General features: G+C 38.1%; 1 non-coding gene across 1 annotated transcript; it reads right to left on the bottom strand.

Annotated features, from left to right (window-relative positions):
* Positions 1-1,854: 1,854 nt before the first annotated feature.
* On the bottom strand, positions 1,855-1,961 carry LOC142175581 (small nucleolar RNA R71). Its single transcript, XR_012704690.1, has one exon. It is a non-coding gene; the product is annotated as a small nucleolar RNA R71 (small nucleolar RNA).
* Positions 1,962-9,909: the final 7,948 nt, after the last annotated feature.

The raw sequence follows: 9,909 nt of genomic DNA, 5'->3' as shown, positions 1-9,909 counted from the left end.
ATCATAAGTGGCTAAGAACCTTATTATTTTTGTGTTATGGGTCATTATTGACTATTGTAGTTTGACGGTTGATTGTGTTGCTTGAGTCTATCATCTTAATTTGTTTATTCAATCGTACACTTAATTATTCTATTGCGTAGCAAATAATAGAGTACTATCTACCAATTTATAGTTGAACTCGAAAGTGGGAACTATAGATTGCATATAGGATTGAATAGAGTATGTTCTTGAATCCGGGCATCGGAGAATAGATTCGCGATTCGGATAGACATATTCTAGTTGCCTTGGTTATTTTTGCAGGAAATACACATGCATTCTCGTTAATTCTAATTATATAGACATATAGTTTTGGCTTGGCTTGAAGAGGCAAGCAATGTGTCGAAAGACCTGCTTTTATATGAGTTGGGCATCTTGGGTCGGAATACTCGAGAGCAAGGATTCTCTGCCTTTCTTCATCTTTCTTAGTATTTTCAGCTATTCAAACACTTATGAAATTGTTTAACTTTATCATGAGTGGCTAAAACCCATAAGTTCTGGGGTTGTGATTTAGCCATGAATATTGTTGTTTGAAGTTGACTTAACCTTGATTATAATTTGCTAATATATGGTTGTTTCTTCAATTCTATCATTAATTGCTTAATTGTCTGGCCAACAGTTAGGTTCTATTTACTATCTATGCTATGCTTGGGAAAGCCACGTCTAGATTAGAGAAAATTGAAGAGGGCATGATCTTAACTCTAAGCGGGGGCAGATTTGTGGTTAGGATAGAAATATACCTAGTCACCATGCTCAATTGAATATTATAATCTTAATGCGTTCTTAATAGATTGATTCTATAGGAATATACGCATTAATCTATTTTGAATAGGCGAGTAGTAATTCAGAAGAATACTATGAGAAAAATTACTCAATAAATTAACAACCATGAGCGAATTGTGTGAGAGGAAGAGTTAATTAGAATGCAACAAGATTGGTGAATCGATCTCAAGCCTAGAATATTCATCTCAACCGAATACACAACTATTTTCTGCATGATTAATTAGTTACTTGTTACATCTCTTCCTTAGTATAATAACACTTTTGAACTCTGATTGACTCGACTGAATAACAATCTTGGTAAAATTAGTGGGTAGTTAACACAAGTCTCTGTGGGGTTGATACTCAACTTATCATTTTATTACTTGTACGACTATGTATACTTGCGTATTCGCTTGGGAGCAACAAGTTTTTGGCGCCATTGCTGGGGACTTGAATATTGACTACTTTACTTGCTTTTACTTTAGTTGTTTATTTCGTCAAGTCTAACATTTCTTATTGGTTGCTATGCTCTCAGAAACTTTGATAGAATGCAAAGGGTCAGGAGCCAGAATAAACTTCAAGGCTTTGACCCCGAACCCGAGAGAACATTTCACTGGAGGTTGAGAGAAGCAAGGGATATAGATAATCTTCATGTACTTGTTCAATTACCTGTGAACATGGAAGATGAGCAACATATGGTTGTTCAGGATGTGGCGATGCCCAGTATTGCTAATCACCTCCAACATTATGAAGCCTAGAATCACTTGGCTCTTTGAGCTAAAACTGAGCATGATCCGGTTACTACATGCAAGCCGTCAATTTATGGGTCTTCCATACGAGGATCCACAACAACATATTGTAAAATTCTTGGAGATTAGTGATACTTATATCACTAACGGAGTCACTCCAGACGATGTGAGTCTCACACTGTTGCTATTTTCTCTATTGGGCGAAGCAACGCGGTGGTTGAAGGAGGAACTAAATAATTCTATTACAACAAGGAATGATCTGGCTATGAAATGTTTGGCACGATTCTTCCCATCAGGCAAAACTGCAAAGATTAGAAGCAAGATAGTAGCCTTTAAACAGAAATCAGGGGAGTTTTTATATTCAACTTGGGAGAGGCTCAAGGGGCTGCTCAGAGATTTTCCTCATCACAACTAGACAAATGAAGTGTTGGCTCATACATTCATAGAAGGGTTACATCTAGAGACAAAAAATGTGGTGGACGCTGCAGCGAGAGGTCAATTGTTGGAGAAACGCTTCGATGAAATTTATGCATTATTCAACAAATTCTCCAAAAGTAAACCTGATTGGCAAGGAGATATGGGCAGAGACACAGTTCAAAAATCTGCAGGGGTCCTCGAGTTAGACGTTATTTCTGCATTATCAGCGCAGGTTGCCACCTTGGCCAACCAAGTCAATAAGATGACCTTGGTCATTAATAAGCAACAAGCTCAGCCAGTGTAGTAGGTTCAGATATTTTGTAAAGTCTGTGGAGAAGGTCACATGAGCAATCTATGCCCAGCAAATCTAGAGTCTGTATAGTTTGTGGGTAATGCAAATCGAGTCCATGAAAATTAGTATGGGGACACTTATAATCCTAACTGGAGAAACCACCCAAACGTTTCTTGGGGTGGAAATCAAGGTGCTCAGAATTAGTACAGGCCACAAGCTCCTGAGCAGCAATATAGACTACTGCAAGCTAAACAACCTACGAAATCGACGAGTCACATTGAGGAGATGATAAAGAAATATATGGCTGCGCAGTAGCCCACTTAGCAGCTATTCAGAATTTTGAGCGACAAATGGGGCAACTTACCAGTGTGCAAAATAATCGGCCACTTGGGGCTCTTCCTAGTGATGCTGAGCCTAATCCTAAGGCTCAAGTCAATGCGGTTGCCTTGAGAAATGGAAGAGTCTTAGAAGAAGTTCCAAGGAAAAAGAAGTATACGGCGAGGCCTGAAAGAGAATTGGTTCCTAAGCCAGTTGAGAAGAATGAGAAAGAAAGTGAAAGATCAGAGCAAGTAATTATGACAAGGCCACCACCTCCGTTTCCACAAAGACTGTAGAAGCAAAAAGATGATGCTAAGTACAAGAAATTCTTAGATATTTTGAACCAAGTGCTTGTGAATTTTCCTTTGGTGGAAATTTTGCAGGGAGTTCCTAAGTATGCAAATTATCTCAAATGTATTGTGGCAAACAAACGAAGACATGCAAAGTTTGAAACAGTTGAACTTACTAAAGAATGCAATGCTAGAGTTCAGAGTAAACTTCTTCCTAAGTTGAAGGATCCTGGGAGTTTCACAATTCCTCTGTCTCTTGGGAATCAAGAAGTTGGTAGAGCCCTATGTGATTTAGGGGCTACTATAAATTTGATGCCATCATCTTTGTTCAAGCAACTTGGATTAAGGGTCCTTAGACCGACTACAATCACTTTGTAGTTGGCAGATAGGTCACTAGTGATGCCAGAAGAAATTATTGAGGATGTGTTAGTCCGAGTGGTAAAGTTTATTATTCATGCTGATTTTGTTGTTCTTGATTACGAGGCGGATGAGGAAGTGCACATTATTTTAGGGTGACCGTTCTTAGCTACTATTGGAGCGATTATTGATGTGAGAGAAGGAAAGTTGAAGATGAGAGTTGATGATGAGGAAATCACTTTTAATGTGTATAAGGCACTTAAGCTCCCTAAACATTATGAGGACTTGTGCATCATTACTGTGATGGAACTGAAGGGGAAAGAGCAGAGCCATTACGTGAATTGTAGTGATCCAGATGGAAAAACTGAGATAGAGGAGGTGATGTTGCAAGTTGAGTGTGTAAAGACGATTGAGAAAAGAGCCAGAGATTAAAGAGGAGACCTTCCTAGAGCGTGCAAAAAGGCTAAACTTCATGGGATAAATAAGAAGAGAAAGGACCCATCTTGACCAGAGTAGCAGAGTCGTGCCACGACTATAAATAAGGCGCTTGTTGGAAGGAAACCCAGCCTGTAATTTATTTTTTTTTATTTTTTTTTATTTTTTAAGTGTCACGTTTTGTTTTGTTTTGTTTTTGTTTTGCAGATTAGGGGAAGTCTGAGTACCCGGAGTTGAAGCTGAGGAGCATGTTTGAGCTTAAGTGTGAGGTCATCCCGACCCTTAATATATAGGATCATGTGCTAGATTATCCCTAGAGGGTCCCAGGGAGTATTTCTCACGATTGTTTTGATATTTTTCTCTCTGCTCATGCATCGAGGACTATGCATGTCGTAAGTGTGGGTGGGTTAACTGCTTTCTGAATGAAGTCGTATGAAATTTTTTTTCTTTTTCATTAGTCATTTCTAGAACTTGCGGTTAGTAGTAGTCTAGATTCAAAAAAACAAAAATAGAGAAAAATCATAAAAAGCTCAGGCTTTTCCCGTCGATGGATCTCTTGGACAGCTTTCTTGAGGGATTAAAGTCCGATTAAAAACACCAAAAAGATTTTCGTTTATTTTATTAGGATAGTTAGGTAGTATCCCTTAGTTCTTTTTGGGCACTGGTTCTTTTCCAATGGTGTAGCCTGAACCAGGTATTTTGTTTTTACCTTTTTAGGACTAGGGTAGGAAGAAAAACTGAGTTTCTCTAAGATACATGTTGACATGTTTGGTGCTGGCATATTAGGATATGGCATGCTCTATGTCTTCCTATTATATTTGATTTGAAATGTGATGCCTAAGTAATATAAATAGCCTACTTTGTGACGTATGTTCTCAGTTGTTTGACTTGTATATCACCAAGTGCATTATTGCTACAAATTTCTCAACTATATGTGCTTGCTTTACGTGAGAGTTAAACAATACTATCTTGATTGAGTCATGTGCAATGTGTGTGTGAGGATTTGTGTTATTCAATGCTATCTGGTGTAGTCTAGAACTTGCCCCGTGTGTTAATCTAAGTGAAATCATTAAGTTGTGCTTGTCTAGAAGATGATGTACGCAGTTCTTTGCTTGATCATAGATGTTCTTGTCAGTTACAAATAAAATTTTCCCCTTACTAGCCCCTTTGAGCCTATAGACCTTTTCTTTGGCACTCACAATACAAGCCATAACCCTATTTTGTTCTTAATTTAAGCTTGTTGAACTTTTACTGCCAAAGGCACTTAGTCGCTAAAAGAAGTAAGGTGAGCGATTGGGAAATAGCTTTCAAGTGGAACCATAGAAGGGCCCATAAGGTGCACTAAGTTGTGAAAAAGGCCACTAGCCGATGAACCTTAATGTATGGAGTGTGTGTAGAAATAAAAATAGAAAAGAAAATTTAAAGAAAACAAAATATACAAATAATGTTGATAGTCAAGAGGAAGAAAAACACACACCTCCTAATCTTACTAATTCGTGCTAGTGTGGATGTAGAAATGCTTAATTGAAGAAAGGGCTATGTTATGTATAGTTCGTGGTCTGTGAATTGATTGAGAAGAATAAGTGCTCGATTTTTTAGTGTAGTGTATTAAACTACTTAGGAGGGTTAGTCACTATTCCTAAATATATCCTACCCATCCCTTAGCCTATATTACAACCTATAAAGTCCTAATTGATCCTAGACTTGGCTAGCTTAGATTAGTAGAGACGTACATTATGGGCAAGCTTATGGTACGACCACGGGATGCACACAAATTTCTTTGTGAGAGTGAGCGACTTTTGTTCGATTGTTTGATGTCCTTAATTTATGTTCAAAGTCATATTTGAATGTGTGGGCTATTTCTATATTCACTCTCTTATTTGTTGGCGAGGGAACATGATCTCATGATGGATTGGTGATGTTGTGAATTTCTCTTGTTGGGTGAGTTCACGAGTTGAGAGTGCTTAGTGGTAACGAGTTGGCTTTTGAGGTAGGGTGGTTATCAATAGGCTGTTTGAGTTGGTTGAATTGAATGTTTATACATGGGCATATTTAAAACGGGAAGAATGAGAATTTTGTATGTTCATTCTTGATTGCCAGTATCAACCATGATCAAGGGTGGAGTGTTTGATTGAAAAATTGAATTTCTCATCCCTAGTTGAGATGTACGTTGTTTGGTGTAACTTATAGTTTCATTGCTCGAGGGAGAGCAAGATTCTAAGTGTGGGGTGTTGATATTCGGCTTAAAGTATGTATATTTATATGCATACTGCCTCCCATTTTACTCACGTTTCATAGATTTCGGATATGTAATGTAATAATTTGTACTAATTCATTATTTTTTATGTGTATGAATCATCCAGAGGCATTGTCGGACGAAGGTTCACGAATTGAAGCAAAAAGGAAACGAAATAAAAAAATTGCCATAGTGTAGCGCCCAGGCTAGCGTGAGGGGCTACCTGTGGCGCAATATCCAGAAGCACAAAATTCCCAGTGCCACAGCCAGGGCCCCACGCTATCATGGACGCTGGGTGACGGGAAAGTGTCTTACTTCGCCCGTGACAAGGTTATTTCGATCCAAGATTCCCCCAACTCGTATAAAAGCAAGTCTAAACCTATTTTGGAGGGAGATACGCCACTTTGAGAGGAAAATACACACACAGAACACTTGGGAGCAAGAATTCTCAGTTTGTTTTCATCTTTCTTAGTATTTCCAGCTAATCAACACTTGTGAAATTGTTTTGATTTTATCATGGATGGCTAAAACCCATAAGTTCTAGGGTTGTGATTTAGCCATGAATATTATTGTTTGAAGTTGACTTAACCTTGATTATAATTTGCTAATATATGATTGTTTCTTCAATTCTGTGATTAATTGCTTAATTGTATGGCCAACAGCTAGGTTCTATTTACTATCTATGCTATACTTGGGAAAGCTACGTCTAGATTAGAGAAAATTGAAGAGGGCATGATCTTAACTCTAAGTGTGGCAGATTTGTGGTTAGGATAGGAATATACCTAGTCACCATGATCAATTGAATATCATAATCTTAATGCGTTCTTAATAGATTGATTCCATAGGAATATAGGCATTAAATCAATTTTGAATAGGCGAGTAGTAATTCAGGAGAATACTACGAGAGCAATTATTCGATTAATTAGCAACCGTGAGTAAATTGTATGAGTGAGAGAGTTAACTAGAACACAATAGAATTGGTGAATCGATCACAGCCATGGAATATTCATCTCTGCTGGATACACAACAACAATTTTCCACCTAATTAATTAGTACTTGTTACATCTCTTACTTAGTATAATCACACTTTTGAACTTTGATTGACTCAACTGAATAACATTCTTGATGAAATTATTGGGTAGTTAACACAAGTCTGTGGGTTCGACACTCGACTTATCATTAGATTTTGTATGATCACATATACTAGCGTATGCGTTTGGGAGCAATAAACGCAATAGGATAGACATTAATCCCATAACCCCGGGATATTCTCATCTCAGTGAATTCTTTCTAAGTTTTTGTTTCCTCTACTTGCGATCTTATTTTCTTATTTGCTTATTAGTTTCGTTGTAATTTACTAATTAAAATCTCAATCATTTTCTTCACAACCACTTAAGAAATAAATTTATAAATAATTTAGATTGAACAATAGTTGATCATAAGTTCTCATGGAAACGATACTTCCTCATCACTTTATTACTTATCAACCGCGTATACTTGTGTATGCGTTTGGACCCAACACGGTCCAATGTGCAGACCGCAAAACTTTTTGTGGACCACGTATCTACCACAGATCTATCCAGTTCCAACTCAAATAAGGAGCACCATTCTGCGGTCCATTTTGCAGACCGCATTGCTATTTCACGATCCATTCCGCGATCACAGACCTAACTCGGAGGGTTATCTTTGGAAAAATTTTACCCGACTCCATTTTTAATATAAGGCCTAAGGGGTCATTTTAGAAGGCAAAATTTGGTATTTTGAGAGAGAGAAACACAGAGAGAGAGAGAGAGAGAGAGAGGTGGGGAGCTTAAACACGTCTAAACTACCATTTCTTGCTATAATCTTGGGGATTCAAGGAGGAAAGCACACAAGATCTTCAACATACAAGGTAAGACTTCATCCCTAGCTCTCATGCAAAGTTTAATAATGGGTTTAAGTAGGATTTTATTATGTTGGGGGTTTATGGGATGGTGATTGTGTCACGACCCAAACCGTAGGGCCGCGACGGGCACCCGATGCCTTCTTACACAACCGAGTACTAACGTAACATATCTTTCTTATCATATCATCATGGGTAAGTGGGCTAGAAGGGCCGTCATGAAATAACGAGAATAAAATATAAGGGAATACTAGACATAGGACGACCCAACATAATATAGAAACTTATACATGTGACATATGGGCCTATAAAGCCGACATAATCATTTGTATACTCAAAACGTAGGCCTATAAGGCCATACAAGTATCCATATACATGACATTTATCTAAAAGCCTCTAAGAGTACATAAATGTCATAAAGGTCGAGACAAGGCCCCGCCATACCAATCAATACATATTCAAATCATACTGACCAAATATGCAACTTTGGAGCAAGTGGAGTGCACAAGCACCTTCCGCTGAGCTGATAGCATACTAGGAGAACTCTCAACCTGTCTATCGGGACATGCGGGCATGAAATGCAGCGTCCCCAGGCAAAAGAGACGCCAGTACAAATAAAGTACCAAGTATGTAAGGAATGAAAGTAGTACATAAAAGACGTTAAAGAAACATGGAATAAAGAACTCAACCTGTAATTCTGGATAGCTCTATGAATCATGAAAAATTTATAATGTCATGCATGTGCATATAAATGTCATAGCATGCATATGTATATGCCTACATAACATCATCAAGCTTCTGAGGGCATTCCATAATACCATCTCAGCCACTGTGGGCGAAATCATCAACATATACCAGCTGATCAGGTGGTGGTGCATATATAACGCCATAACCTTTGCCCATACCCCATATACATATATTATATGCGTATATAACGCCATCTGATTATGGGTCAGTATACATGTATAAATGGATGTAATGCATAATGAAGTAAGTCAATAATATCTCTCGAAATGTCATGATACCCATGAATAAACAGTATGAAAGTAGGACATATGGGGAATCCATCACATAGGCAACCCTAGCACTTCTAAGAATAGAATCATTTATGAAAGTTGCGTGCTTGCTCGTTTCTTTTGTATCATATGGATCATGCCAAAAGGGAAGAAGGGATAGCCTTAACATACCTCAAGTCGTCAATGCAACTCAACCACAAGCTTATGATAACTAGCGCGCCAACATTTATAACAAAGAAATGCATGTACGACTTAGATGGTGCTAGTATATTACGTATCTCAAACGATAACTTGATTCAAACACAAACACAATACAATCAGCAACTCAAAACCAACCTAATTACAATTCAAGACCTTCAATACAACAAAAACCCCAAATATACCATAACACACCCAATAAACCAAGTGGGTTACTCTAGTGGTAAGCACTCTCCACTTCCAACCAAGAGGTTATGAGTTCGAGTCACCCCAAGAGCAAGGTGGGGAGTTCTTGGGGGAAGGGAACCGAGGGTCTATCGAAAAAAGCCTCTCTACCCCAGGGAAGGGGTAAGGTCTGCATACAAACTACCCTCCCCAGACCCCACTAGTGGAGATTATACTGGGTTGTTGTTGTTGTTGTTACACCCCATAAACAAGCTATCAATTAGCCTGAAACTGCAATGACGAGCGACCAACCTAAAACAGTCCACTAAAAGTGAAAAAACAAATCGAACTCAAGGCTTCTAATCATCATCCCGTGAGTTCTAACTATTAGGAAACCAATTTATCAAACTTCCTTGATATTTAAACACTTAAATACAGAAATTAGACATTTCTTAACTATTAAGTACTGTACAAAACTCGAACTACAAAGAAAAAAGAGAGGCGATATGATGATACTTACGTCGTAGGGATCGTTCTAATGTTATTGCTTCTCGATTTCGTACCCGGGATGTTAGTATTCTTTGAAACCCTATTAGAGAGCTCAAGGATAGGTTTTATGGTGTTCTATGGTCGGGTTCTATGTAAAAATTGAATAGAGAGACGAGTTAAGACCTACATATCAACTTTTGAAAAGTCCAAGAGGTGCTAGCTTGGCATCCTCGCATTGGCCCATCTTCCAATGCTTATATCATTTTA

The sequence above is a fragment of the Nicotiana tabacum genome, chromosome 21, assembly GCF_000715075.1.
Source record: "Nicotiana tabacum cultivar K326 chromosome 21, ASM71507v2, whole genome shotgun sequence".
NCBI classification, from domain to species: Eukaryota; Viridiplantae; Streptophyta; class Magnoliopsida; order Solanales; family Solanaceae; genus Nicotiana; species Nicotiana tabacum.
The sequence above is the reverse complement of the archived record's forward strand: the minus strand, read 5'-3'. Positions and strand labels throughout refer to the sequence as shown.